This window comes from Balaenoptera ricei, chromosome 18 (assembly GCF_028023285.1).
Source record: "Balaenoptera ricei isolate mBalRic1 chromosome 18, mBalRic1.hap2, whole genome shotgun sequence".
Lineage (NCBI taxonomy): Eukaryota > Metazoa > Chordata > Mammalia > Artiodactyla > Balaenopteridae > Balaenoptera > Balaenoptera ricei.
The window spans coordinates 44,878,655-44,894,127 of NC_082656.1; the positions used below are offsets into that span (position 1 = coordinate 44,878,655).

A 15,473-nucleotide genomic window follows, 5' to 3' on the forward strand; every position below is an offset into this window, starting at 1 on the left:
TTTGTTAGGAAATGCAAATAAAGAGGCCTGCATATTGCATACAAAGAAAATAAACCAATATAAGTGAGAAAGTAAAAAGCCAAATATAAACAAGAGAACTTATTTCTGACTAGAAGGTGGGTGGTGGTGTGTAAACTAGTTGTTCCAGTTATTTCTAGAAGGGAGACAGGTATTTAATAAATCTCAAAGTATTTGCACTAAATAAATGTCATGTCAGGCAAGACTGATCTCAAGCTGGACCCTCTGAATCCAGAATTTTACACCAAACCCTGTGGATTCATATTGTCATATCTCTCACTCCAATCATTCTAGTCAACTAAGCAACAACAAAGTCACCACAGGATAGAATCAATTTACATAAGCCAGGGAATGCTGTCAGTACTGTGGTGGCCATTAGTCAGACTTTTTAGAACTTTAGCTTAATGCTCCAGCTTTCCTGTTTTGGGTCATAGGAAAGATTAATGGAGAACTTGCCAAATATGTTTGGCTTGACAGATCTAAATGACCATATTCCCTACACCCTTTTATGTATACTACATGTCAAGTAACTAAAGTGGCCCGCATGGAACCATCAGTTGAAGTCAAAAGTCACTGGGGTTTTGAAAATCTGTCATTAAATTTGCAAAACTTCAAATAAATGAGGTAAATATCAATGACTTTCAATATTCACTTTTTTATCTAACCATAAATATCTAATTTAAGGGAGTGTACTATGGCCAGTAAATTTGACATTTGATCCAGAACATTCTAACTGAAATAATGTAATGACATAACTTTTTCTAAATATTCAGAAATGAGTTTATTATGTTTTCAAACACAATTCATCTGACTAGACTGCACAGTGGGGAGAGTGTACTCATCTACAATGCATTAGATGAAGCAGAGGCTCTCAGGTGAAGGGTCCCGTGGAGAACACAACAGGACTAAGTAGAACTTGATATGAGGGGCTGACACTACAGGCCGGATAACAGTCACGCTCGTAGCTGCACAGGGACGGTGAGTGGGGTGTCTCTAAGGATAATAACTTAGAAATACCTTTCAACCCTTCATCTAGCTTCTTCCTCTAGCACAGGTTAAAAGTAAGCTTGACACCTTGTTCTATTGCCTGCACTTACCCTCAGGTAATAAAAGAGACAATGAAACATAATAATGGGTCTCTGTGCTCCATGGCACTGTATAACATCTATTCCACATCTCTAGGAGTTCAAACACACTCTTCCTAGTGATTTTAAATCATTGAACTACATTTAAAAGTAAAGAAAAGAAAACATTAGAGTAGACGTGTCACTAAGTCTCTGGCTTTTGCCCCTGCCTCTGAAGCGGCTGACATCTTCGTTAGTGCCTTGTGTCACACACAGTCCCTACGGAACCTGACAGGGCTTCATCCATTATTGCATTTTAGGTCAGCTGACTCGTGACATATTAATTAATTAAATTATAACTCCATTGGCCTCTTTCAATCCTCATTATACTATTGATTAAGAACTAATTGTACACATGGTGTTAATAAAAATATAATGAGCTAATTTACTGCTTGCTCAGTGTGTACCAGGGACAGTTTTATATTGATTATTTAGATTTTACTTGAAGTGCAAATACACTTGAAGAACACAAAACAACATATTTATATGTGTGTGTGTGTGTGTGTGTGTGTGTGTGTGTATATATATATATATATATATATATAAAGCACAGCTTACTGACACATAGGAAATGTTTATATCTTGAATCATACAAACTTGATTAAAGTAAAGCCTGATGAAATGCAAGAAATATTTCTATCTTGAGCTACATGTGTATAATTAAGGAATACTATTAATTTAAGATAAGAATTAGTACTAAGAAACTGCAAAACTGCAGAAAGAAGTGCCAAAAAGTAATCACGGCAGTTTGTATCTTACCTCAGGTCTACCAAAAATTCTTCCAGAAAGACCCTTTTAACTGTTCCGTTCTTCCTCAGAGATATTTCTTCGCAGTCTGATTTTTCTCTCACTCTTCTGCTTATTATCTTCTAATATCAGAACATACTTTGAGAATTTATCTTTCCTTGGTGACTTAAAAATTGCTCTAAACTATTCATTCCTTCTCATCTTCTTTAGTTGAGGTTAAACATCTGTACTTTGGGCTGCTCACAGGATATCTATGGAAAAAGGCCTCTAAAGAAGTAGCACAATGCAAAGTACAGAAAGAGAGCTAAGAGAGAAAGCTGCTGGGAAAGAAATGTAATCACTCAAAAAATGGGTACTTTTCTTTAGAGTGCAAAGTGCCTCAGGAATGGAAAATGTGATTTTCCCCTGAAGGGAATCAGCAGATGCCTAACCATGTCTATCAGACTGGAAAAGCACTGCTGCCAGCAGAAGCCAAGAACCACTGATACCCTGTCCACTCAGCTCCCCAGAGCAAGGCTCTTCCTCACCCTTATACCCTGCTGCTGCCACCCAGCCCTGGAGATTCTTCAATAAACAAAATAGCAAACACCAACTCCTACCTTTCATTCATGCTTTCAGAAAGAAAAGACTTTAGGTGCCATCTGATTAGAAGTGAGAACATGTTATCCAAAAGCTGTAATTGTGACATGTACTGCCACATAATCATCATTCCCTGAATCAGTTCCTGTACAGCTGGGGAAAAAGAAGTTAAGGGAGTATATTTTGTGTGAAAATATCAAATAATCTGGGATCTTATATTTCATCTTTCCTTCTCAGATACAATGTAATAGCAGTTTCTTAAAAAATAGGATTTCTTAAACAATTTGAAAAGCAGGTTGCCCATGAAGTAAGAAATTTGTGAAATTTGCCTCACCCATTCAGCATCCTCTAAATATATATATGTTTACATACACACACTCATATATATTTGTGTGTATATATATGTATATGTGTGTATATTATTTATAAACACTAATTATATATTATATAATATCAATATATATTTATATAATATGTGTACATATACACCTGTTAAGTGTATCCATAGAACTGAAAATGTAAGCCAGTGTAGAGTAATGTAACTCTAAAATGTGGTACGGATTTATTTGTTTTTTTATTATGATGTACAATCCTAGCTAATATTTCTGTGTATCATTCAATGAGCATTTTAAGCCCAGAGTGAATAATCTATTGATTATTAACTCTAGGTTTATGTTATAATATCTTCAGTTATGACACAGTTTTCTCTCAGGGTAAACATCAATGAGTAACATTGGAGGAAAAAAAAAAAGAGTAACAAAAAGAATAAAAATAAACAGTGGATAACCAATACCGTTAAAAAGAATACCAATGCTGTTATAGAATGGAATGGAATGCCTAAATGGAATAGCAATACTGTTAAATAATTGAAAATTTCTAAATCTCCACAATGTCTCAGTCCCAGTACTGAGTCTTTGTAAGAATGTTTCTTCCTATGGTAGTCATATTATTTATGTCACTTTCTGTAAGCCTTCTCTGTCATAAAAAGGGAGATAGGTCCTTTTTCAAAAGTCATTATCCTATGTTAAAAGGTCAAAAAATTGCAAGTCTTCCAGAACTTCAGTTAAAAATGCATCAAACATGAAGGCAAAGTAAGGGACTTTGCACAGTGCAATAGTGAAAGTGCTGGATTACACCTCAGAGCCCTTGATTCTTAGCAGCTGCAAACCCAAAGTGGTTATAGACATTGTACATAGGTGGGCAAGGGCTCCTTCCTCACTTTCTTTGGGTTTTGCAATCTTGAGGTCTTTCTGAGCCTCAGTGATCTCATCTCTAAAGTAGGCAAACTACACCCATAACTCAGCATATTCTGAACATGGAATGATGCACAAATATAAAACACTAATGTTCAAAAATATTAGTGTTGTTGACAATGTGCTCTAGCATCTGTGTTTTTAAAAATGCATCTGTGTTTTTAAAATAACAAAATCAAAAGTTCTAAAAGATGAAAGTAGTCACTTTCAAATAGAAAAGAAACATGTTGACCGCCCAAATTATCATCTGTATGCTTCATATCTCTCAAAGTAAACAAAAAACACATCCAATCTTTTGTTTTTTTTTCCTCCTTGGCAGAGGGTGCAGAGGGGATATGACAGAGTCTAAATTTAATCTAAAATGTTAAACAGTGAAGAATGACAGATATTCTGGGGAAAAGAGATAGTGATTAGATAGGTCTAATTATTATTATTGTATATAAAACATATTATAAATCCACTATACTACAGAAAGAATAATTGACAGATGAAAGTGATAAAACAAAAATAATAGAAACAGATTTGTATATACATGAATTTAGTTTATAATTAAATTGACAATAAAAACCATTAGTTTATTAAATAGTACCTGGACAATTCATAAATTTGCTTGAAAGACAATAATGTTATATTCCTATCTCTCATCATATGCAAAAACAATGTGCCCTACTCTGTAGAGTAAGGCAATAATAGTTTAATAGTTATTAAAATATAAAGTAAAAAGTATAGGTAAATATTTGCCTAAAATATTTTCTAAGCATTATGGTAAAGAAAACACCAATAAAAGAAAAAGAGATAGTTCTACTACACAAATATTTTAAAATGTTTAAAAAACTGTAGCAAAATTTAAGTAAAAAACAGGGAAATGTCACAATATATGACAAAGTGTTATACATATAACATGTTGGGATCTTTAAAATCAATAAAAATACAATAATAGTACTGGGAAAAATAAAATCCATGAAAAAATATTCATAAATTTAAAATGTCAAATACCACCACATATGTGAGGAGAGTTGGGGAAACGGACACCTCACACTTGCCTTTTGGGAGGCTAAATCAGTGTAACTGCTCTGTGGGTGATGTTGATGGTAAAAAATTGAAAAGCTTGAAAGTTTTTATATTATAATTCGATAATTCAATTCCACTTTCAAGGATTTATTTACAAGTAATTATTAGAGATGCCCACAAAAGGTGTATATAATATAATACATTAATAATATTGTATAATATCACCAATATCACCAACTTAAATATGCAGCGTTCAGATTGTAAACTTCTAAATTCAATATAATTTCAAACGTGCTCACTATATTAGCAATTAATATTGATTTTCTTCAAGTAGCAGAAGAACAAGTGTTTTTTTTTTTACTTTTCTTTTTCCTTTTCTATATTTTCCTAATCTTCTACAATGATTTCAACAATGTATTAGTTATAAAGTCAGGAAAAGTATTATAAATTATGTTGAAACAGAAGTGATGGATGATAGACAAGAAGCAGGATCATTTAGTTTGCACTCAGAGAAGTATGTAAGAGAGCTGTGCAGAGGGACTTGAATGCCTGACTAAGGAATTCCTGTCCTTGAATAGGCAGTGGGGATTCACTGAAGTTCTTTGAGCAGGGGATTCACACAGTCAATTTGTTGGTTATGTACAGGGCTAAGTGAACTACTTTGAATCTAGTTGCAAAGAGGCCAATTGTGATAAAATTACAGTAGTTATAGTGTTGCTAGAGCTTAGAGGTCTTAATGCAACATCAGACATTTCAAGAAAATCAAATACACTTCACTAATACATAGTTTTCATATGAGATGCTCGAAGTAAGTCCTCGCTGTCAACTGCCATAAGATGCAGCAACATTTTAAGCTTTGTGTTCCCTTCAAGGTTATCTCTTGTAAACAATGGCATCAAGTTCATGTGATTCTTATGAAGAACCTATCATAAGACCTTCATCTAAAATCTGTGCCCTGGAGTTATAAACATAACATATTGAGTTTAAGCTAGATTTCACTTCGAGGATAAAAGAAATGCATAACTCTGTTACTTCTAACTAGGTTGTTCATGCATTGAACTGCTGGAAATGCAAATACTTCAGAATTCTATAGCAAAAATAATAAATTCACATGGCATCTTAAAAGGGCCCTTAGATACTTAGAGCATTGTCAAACTAGCTATTTCAATGATAGGGGCTGTTATGCCATTCCCCCTGTGCCCCCTCCTTTGGAGCCATCTTCCTTCCCAATTACACTATAGGATTTAAATCAACTGCAAATTTGCTTAGCATGACACTGCACAAATGATCCCTTTGGATTACTAAACATATAAATTATATCTGGTTATACAATGAAATGGTTTTAACTTTTAGGGTCCCGGTCTTTCTATAAGAGAATCCTTAATTTCATATTTCAATCAATTCAACTTCACTGAACTAAAATCTCCTCTTCCCTAGACTGCTCTTTTGAAACTTCCTTCACAAGATTATCTTACTCTTAAACTCAAATCCTCTCTCATCACTCACACTACTACGTCTACAGTCACATATTTTGCCACTAACACTCTTTCAAAATTGAAGCCTCCTGGCCTTGGAGTTCTTGTTTCATTCATTCAGTATCTTCTGTCTCTTTTCTAATAGTTGGATTACAAACTGATGTGGAAAGACCACATGAAATTGCCTACAGTTTTTGGCAAAAGTCCGAAAATATAGAGGATTGTACTATTTTTGTCTAAGAAAAAAAAATCAAGTAAAATGGAAAGTCTTCCTTTATCTGCCAGTAATTTAGTAAATTAAAATAATATTATTGGGCAAAGGAACTCTAAACTTTGGAAATAAAAACACAAGAAGCAGAACACTTTATTTTAGAAAATGAAAGACTGTATTCTTTGGTTACAGGTTTTGAGAATTGCATTCTATCTAACTGGAAAAGAATGGGTCATTGACAGGCAAGTCCTGAAATAAATAATTCTAACTGCAAATTCTCTGTGTACTCAGAGATAAAGTGAGCACACGAATTAACTATTATAACACTTGCCTATTTGTAAAATAAATTTTTATTAAAATTTGAGAGAAAGATATTAAAATTTGATTTTAAAATTTGCAAGAAAGACACTGCGATCATTCAGAAATGATCTAATTTTCCAGATGAAAATCTGCCCCCTTAGAAGATGAGTGGGAAGAAGAAAGATACAGCATCTTTTACACCTAAGGGATGAAATACATTTTTTGTCTTTTTTTAAATTGTTTTCTTTCTTTTTTAAACAAGCAGCTTTCCATTTTCTTCTCAGCCATTAAATTTATGCATATCTGAAGAATAATATTTATTAAGTTCTAAAGCTCATATCTTCACATTTGCTTGAATGTACAATATACTGATAGCCCAATCAGATATATAATATTGAATCATGTGCATCATTAAAGTTAACAATCTCATATATAAATAGTAATATAGGGCAAGAAATTATGATAGACTTCTGAGTCAGCCAGAACTGTCATCCATACTCACTTGACCACTAAGATAATGATGTCATTGACCAAGTCACCTAACTTTTGAAATCTCTATTTTTCCACTGCTAAAATAAAGAATATGCTGTTAGAATTAAGGAAAATTAAGTATATAAAGTCCCTCACATGTGGAAGCCAGTCAATAATAATACCTTTGCTTGTTGCAGAGTTATTGTGAGTATTAAACTGGATAATTTATGAAAACTCCTGAGGCCTTGCTTTATATGTGATTACTGTATACACATCTCTTCATTCATCCAATATACACATGTTAAGTACACAGATGACCCTTGAACAACACGAGTTTGAACTGCGTGGGTCCACTTGTATGTGGATTTTTTTCACTAAATATAGTACCTGTATTTTCATTTTACAGATGTTTAAATTAACTAAGTGTGGGGGAAAGCTTGTGCTTGATTTGAGATCACAATATGTGGAATCAAAAGAACTAGGGTTTGAGTCCTGATTCTACCCAAACTATTTCAGCTTCCTGTCCTTGGGTTAGCCATTTATCAATTATTTTGTTTTCGAGTCAGACTTAGCAAGTCTGCAGATTTCCCACTGCATAGGGATCGGCAGCCCTAACCCCGTGTTGTTCAAGGGTCAGCTTACCTATTTTGTGCTATATTTTTTAAGTGTTCTACGTTAAGAGTGAGTGTTTTATATAAAATACAAGATAAATGGAAAATCATCAAGGTTATCTCAAACATTAACTGTATTTCTGGACTTAACCCTGTTTTTAATGTAACAGAGGATTATAGCATCTTTAAATGAAAAGAAGTAGGTTAATCATAGTTGTGATTATTTAATATTTTATGGTGAAAGTTAATACTAATTTTAAAATGGTATATTAAGGATAATGCAGTTCTGATTCAGGATATTATCTTTTAAAATAATTAAATGATATGCACAGATCACTTACTAGTAAGCTGATAACAGAATTATATGGAACTGAAGATTCTTCATAATAAGCAACACATAACATTTTAAATTAAGACAATTAATGGGAATGAGGCAGATGTGCTCAAAAGACACCCATGCCAAAGCCATAAACAATTTGTTTTGCCAATTTCAAGATAGAAAAATCCCACTTCAGGACAATAATAAAATCCATTTTTAGAGGAAAAGCTAATTTCCATTTGTACCATTTCTACTATATAGCATATAGCCTGATACAGCATTTGTTACAGGAATAAAGAATAATCCACAAGGATATAGCAGGACTGATTAAATTCACACATATAAATATGAAAATCACCATTTCTTTAACAAATGAATCTGTAATTTTAATTAAACTGGGTATTATATTAAATAAATGGGTGGGGACAAGGTGAATATTTTAATAAATTTGAATAAATATATATCAATTTTACACTAGTGAATGCATGTTTGAGAAAATATGTTTTCTCAAAATATTGTTTTCCATTTTAATAATGTTATAAAGAATAACACTGCAGTATGGACTATCAATTAGGCCACCAAAGTATTTTAGCATAATTTTAGCAGTTTGGCTCAATCCCACTGCCATGTCACATTCAGCCAATTTTAGTCAAAATCATGTGGCTTATTTGAAATAAGTGGTCTCAGTCCTATGTCTGGAAAACATCTGGGCAAATTAAAAATATATTTACAGGGCTTCCCTGGTGGTGCAGTGGTTGAGAATATGCCTGCTAATGCAGGGGACATGGGTTCGATCCCTGTTCTGGGAAGATCCCACATGCCACGGAGCAACTAAGCCCGTGCGCCACAACTACTGAGCCTGTGCTCTAGAGCCCATGAGCCGCAACTACTGAGCCCGCACGCTGCAACTACTGAAGCCCGCGCACCTAGAGCCCGTGCTCTGCAGCAAGAGAAGCCAGCGCACCACAATGAAGAGTAGCCCCTGCTTGCCGCAACTGGAGAAAGCCCACGTGCAGCAACAAAGACCCAACACAGCCAAAAATAAATAAATAAAATAAATAAAATTAAAAAAATATATATATATATACATTCTGTAAAAATTTTTTCAATAATAACTAATCCACTGAAAAGTCTCACACATCTACAATTGTAAAGAGGTAATGAAGATTAATCACATCTCAAAAGAAAAGGAAAAAGTGATTTTTAACTAATTAAAAGAGGAATCTCTGATTTTGCCACTTTTTCTCCTTCCTCTATACTTTCTCACCCTTTCCTTACTTCAAGTCCATAACCTAACAGTATTTTACCAGCTATGATTTATTTTGAAGTTCTATTTTGCCAATGGAATTTAGGTAATTGTGTGTTAGGAGAATGATCAAATTCATTTTGCTAAGTAAGTCAATAATGTAGCCTAATCATGTAGTATGGCATATTTCATTTTTAAAATGCATCTGTCTTCTATTGGTATGCTTATACAATCAACCCAAGTCTGGACAACTTCCCTATTCACAAGCACATGTAAATATTCTTTACTAATTTTTTTTAAAGTTGTGTCTAAAATTTGCATCTAATACTTTCTAACCCTCCATCATATTTATACTATACATTTGAATGTCTCTATAAAATCCTAGTATTTAGTATCATAATGACATAAGAATTGTTTCAAAACTCATCTCCAGCAAGGCTAAATTAATTTTCATGCTATTTTAGAAATAGTGAAATTATTTTAGATCAAAATAGTTTTTGGGCTAATTAAAAAAGCTGGTTCAAATATTTATTACATTTCTCTATTTGGTTTTAGAAAAGGCTATTTTGCATCTTGAAGCTTTGATTTCTTATTTATAACATGAAAAATCAAAGCTTTTGTGATGAATCACTAGTGAAATGACAATACACCTTTTGAAGTGGATTATATAACATAATTATATTTAATTGTAACAAGTAACCCTCACTATGTACACAACACTTACCTTGTGTACCACATTCCCATAACAGCGTTAAAGAGTAGAGGAGTCCTTGGTCTCAAGGGCTTGACAATTTGAGGAGGCTTTACACACACACAAAAAAATTTAATTAGAAATGGGCTGACAAAACAATATCTAAGCAAATGTGCATTGTAAGAGTCCTTGTAATCTAGGTGTAAGCTCCTCAAATGGAAAACTGTTATGCAAAAATGTTCATTTACAGAAAATTAATGTATGGAAATGATTCTTTTCAAGTCACACAGCATGTTGTTGTCAGATGATGAGCCAGGTGGCCCCTGAAATGCAAGCTGGTAGTGATGTATTTGAACCATGTTCACTGAGATAAATAATTTCCCAAAATACCCAATGAGCATATGCCCACCTTCCCTTCTCCCTTTTAGAGGAGCAAACACTCCTGACCAAAGAATAATTGATTTATTTACAGTGAGAATTAAAAGTTAAGTACAAACATCTGACTGTGTGTTTAGCTTATGAGGCCTTTGAAAAAGCAATTCTAAGAGAAAGAGACACTATAGACAAAGACACAGCCACGTGAAGAATCTTTGTGGCTTTTACTGTATGGTTCTTAAGTGATAATTATTGAAGGCCTACTGTGCAACATATATTATACATATAATATTTGTAATCTCAGGACAATTCTGCAAGGTTGGTGTGATCCTTCTTTTACGGATAAGGAAACAGAGGTTCACTGAGCCTAAGTAACATACACATTCAGGAAATGGAGCCTTGATTGATATATATGTCTGTTTACCTCTCTGACTCTAGGTCTACCCTTGTTTTATATTTTCCCCCAGTAAAGCACTTCACCCAGTCCATTTTTATCCTATGACCCTGCTTCATTTTCTTTATAGTAGTGGCCACGATCTGAAATTATACAATGTATTTGTTCACAGATGTATAGTCTTATCCACTAGCATGCAAATTCCAGGATGTTAATACCTTCTGTATAACTAGAATTTAGAACATAGTGACTACTCAATGCATATTGGTTAACTGACTGTCTAAATAAACAACTTGAACTAATTGAATTTCATGCCTCTTTCATTATATGGCTTGCAATTCTTTCAGATGGCTTCTTGGAATAACATTTATTTATTTATTTAACCAAAGTGAGTTAAAAATTCTAATTCTGTCTCCCTCCGTATATAAATATATCACATTTTCAAGTACCGTTTTGTAAAGCATGCATAACAAGTAAATTACATACACCTGAGATGGCAATAAGTGAAGAAATGAGTCTAGTAACACATGGAATTTAGATACAGTTATTATCATTCTGAGATATTAACACACCACAATATTTTCATGATATTCTTTTAAGCAAATGATCTCATAGGCTATGTAAAGTTTTATGTAAACAAATAAACAAACAATTGTTTTCAGGATAGGTAAGCACTAGGTCAAAGGAGCAACTCTTAGTCTGTACTATGTATGTATGGCCTATTGTAAGGGCCAAATAACAAGCGCCAGCCAAACAGTGATATGTCATGAAAATGGTAAATTCCTGTTACCACTACCAAATTTTTTAAGGAATATAGTAAAAATATAAGATTCATTGTCACTTTACTTATCTTTAATTACCTAGCATAAAATTAACAGTCTTTTTGCTGCTCACTATTCTAAAGGCAGATTTTCTTAGTTATTTAAATGGAAGCGAGATCAGTCACTGGAAATTAGTACGTCAAGTCTTATTTTTGAGTGGCTTTGATAAGACCAATCTAAATATATACAGAAGTCTAAATACAATAGCTACAAAAAAATGTAGGACAATATGTAATTTTCACCTTTTTATGCTAATTAAGCCTCCCACACCACTATTGTCACTTATCTATTTGTAATAAAAATAATTAATTTTATAAAACTAATGGTATTATTCTCTTACCTTGAAACTACATTTTAGGAAGTTCACAAATAATTTCAGATGCATCTAGTCTATCCAATCAATAGATGTGTCATGCTACCATCCCTCTTGCCATATCAGCAAACATGTTAGTTTTGTACACATTTTTTTACAGTGCAATTTGACATCAGAATAATGCCAGTTAGATTATTTCTGTGTCATATTTTGCATTTAAGTCATAATGGACAGAGTAGAGCCTGAGTTCACCTTCTACGTGTGAGTACTCCTTACAATGCCGTGTATGTAATTATTATTAATATAATTCCCATCCTCATCATTTACTTCATATCTAATATTAAACATACTCTGAACACTTATTCTGAACTAGGCAGCGTGTTTGGCACATTACCTTCAGAGTAGCTTTATAACACAATTATTATGGTTATCATTCAATACTTGAGGCAACACATCTGTCCAAGGACATAGATAATGTGTGGAAGATCCATATTTAAATCATGTGTTGCTGCATTTAGCAGCAGAACCCTTATCCACAGCAGATCCATCTTATTATAACTCTCTGTGAACATTGCTCTTTCACCCTCAGCATTACAATTCTTCCAGGGAAGGAATTTTCATTTGTCTTGATCTCCTGTGCCTAATATAGCATATTAACTAATTAAGTATCTATCAGAGAATAAGTGAAGCTACAAATTCTCCAAAAACTCTTTACAAAAATGGATACTAGTTCTTATTATTTTACTAAAATGCAAAAATGCGTAAGACCTCTGCAAGATAATATCTTATATCTATTTGGGTCTCCTTTGTGTTGTGACTTTAGCCCAATCTCACTAGAATATTTAATTTCCCAGTTAAAATCAAATTACTGATCTTGGTGTGATCTTTTTTCCTACTCTTAGAATCAAATCGTCCTGAAATCTTAATTAGATAAATATAACTTTATCCAAACAAAAACCACACAAAACATTTCTGACTATATTTCTTCTGCCATTGTCCCTAGAAAAAGGCAAAGGAAAATCTTGTTTACATTCCTAAGGCAGGTGACTTCCCATGCCTTAAAACTTCAACCAAAACACTGTCGGCTTTGAGGAATATTCCTCAACAAACTGCAAGTGATAAAATCTCTCTCCCTTCCATCATTAATAATTACTTTTGTTCCATATGGTAGCAAGAAGAACACCTTTCATGAGTTTATGCATTGCCAAATCATGTTTCCTTCTGATACACTAACTGCCAAAACTCTGACCGTCAAACACCTGGATCATACTGAGAAATGCAATCACTGAAGTAGGCAATAAAATGTACTTGTTTTGCTGGATAGAGCTAATTAAAAGTCAAGGTGCTCAATCTGTAACATCACAGAGAGTAATGCTTTATACAGTGTAACCCGAGTTTTATTTATTTTCTCTTTTGAATCAAATTAGAGAACATAACATAGCATAATTATAACTTAGCAGAAAAGTCTGAGTTTAATCTGCTTAAAATTAAAACAATTGTTCAATTCAATGTAAAAAAAAGTGGACAAAATTATCTATTGACTACATTGAAGTTTGCTCTTCCATGAACCATATACATTTTAATTGAATTTTAGTGGGGTATTTGTCAGTTTATATAGTTTAAACTGCTTTCTCAGTTTTTTACAGAAAAAAAGTAAATGAAAGGAATGAGAGGAATGAAGAAAAGCAGAGAAACATTTCTTGTAACCAACTTTAAAGCAATATTCCACGAAACCAAGGTATTGCTGAATATAAGATTTCAACTATATTTTAAAATAAAGAGTTTTAAATTAACTCCGAAACTATGCAACTGGAGGTCCCTTCTTGTGCATTCTAATATTGCAAACCATAGTGGGAGTGGAGGGAGGGAGAAAAGAAAAAAAAAAACAAAGTCAATTACGAATATATCTATGTATCAGAAACTTTGATTATAAGTAGAAACACAAAGAAGATTGACTGGAATTTTGACTTTAGTTAGACTGGTGTTATATAGAAATTGTCTCACTTTTGATTACACTGTATATGAAAATATTGTGAAATACTTTGAAAATTGTTTAGTGTCCTAACTCTCAGCCATCTGTATTATCTCTACTTTGTTATCTCATTGTTTATTTCTTTATTTTTTACAGTTCTGTACAGATAGAATTTAAACTGTAGAAAAATAATGATGCACAGCATGGTTTAATTTCAGCTGTTTTGGATTGACCACACACAGATTCCCATGGTTACTGATCCAATGCTACAGAATTTATTAACTAAAGAGAAATGATATCTTATAATCATGAGTGTATATGAGTTTTGGAGTAGGCTGTATCAAGCTGTTGTCACTGTTAAGTAATAAAATTGGATTTATGATTTGCATCTAGTTTTGGTGAAGCCTGTGGTGGGGCTTCAAAGGTTAATGCTGGTCATACAGGTAGGATGTGCCTACGGGAACAGCCTCCCACCATGAGCAGACTGTGGGCTTCCTGGTATTGAGGTACTTTGCATATACCCCAGTGGTGGTACTAGAGACAATGCCTGTCCTGTGCAACCCACCCAGGAATGGGAGAGGAAAAAAGCCTGTGCCTGATATCTCTGGACCCTTTTCAATGCAAATACTTCTGCTCCTGCTGTTCTGTATATTTTGCCTGTAACAAAGGTGTTCTATGAGAACAAAGTGATTCTTGTGAGTCCTTTAAGCAACAGGACACTTAAAATGTGATTAATGTGTAATTAAAACAGATAGTAATAAAAAAATAATTCCAGTTCATAAAAATGCAGATTGTGTTCAATAGAGTACAATTGATTCTGCCCTTAGGATATTGAACTTTTTTGCCAGTTTTGCATTCACTTGTAAATTTATTTCAGCATTCCTTATCTTATTTTAATGTGTGAAAGTTTGGGTTCTCCTTTGGATCAAATGTAATAACTTTCTGGTTCCTTCATTAATGAATGAATTAAATAAAATCTTTGACATGTTTTCATTTTATACCTGGATGAGAGTAATAATTATATCCTGATTTAAATTTTATTTTTTATCAACTAAAATGAGGAGTGGTAACATGGCATAGTCATTAAGACCAAAGGCACTAGTCAGACTATCTGGATTAGAATCCAGATGCTGACAGCTATGTGATTTTGGCTAAGTTACTCATATCCTCCAAGTATACATTTCAGCAATAGAGAAAGGAGGTGCATAATATAACTTCCTTATAATTTTTAAAGTCAAATGCTTTTGTTTCCTATCAGCAAAATGGGAAGTGTACCAGTTCCCAGCTCAAGGGATTTTGAGATGAGTAAATGATAAAATCCATGCAATGAACTTAGACTGGCAGATGGTTGGAGCTAAATATTAGGACAAACTCGTAGTAGTAATGAGAGTAGCAGTGGTGTTTGATTTGCTATTATTTCCTTTTTTCCCCTTTATTTTTGACTAACACAATTTTGGTTTTCTTCTCTCTCACCTTATTCCAACATGTTTTAATTGCTGACCTCCTGGGAGGAATGATAGAATCTGTCAAATTACATAACTT

General features: G+C 33.3%; 1 protein-coding gene across 1 annotated transcript in view; it reads right to left on the minus strand.

Annotated features, from left to right (window-relative positions):
- PCDH9 (protocadherin 9) overlaps positions 1 to 15,473 on the minus strand; it is a 1,000,311-nt gene that overhangs the window by 868,568 nt on the left and 116,270 nt on the right. The window lies entirely within an intron of this gene.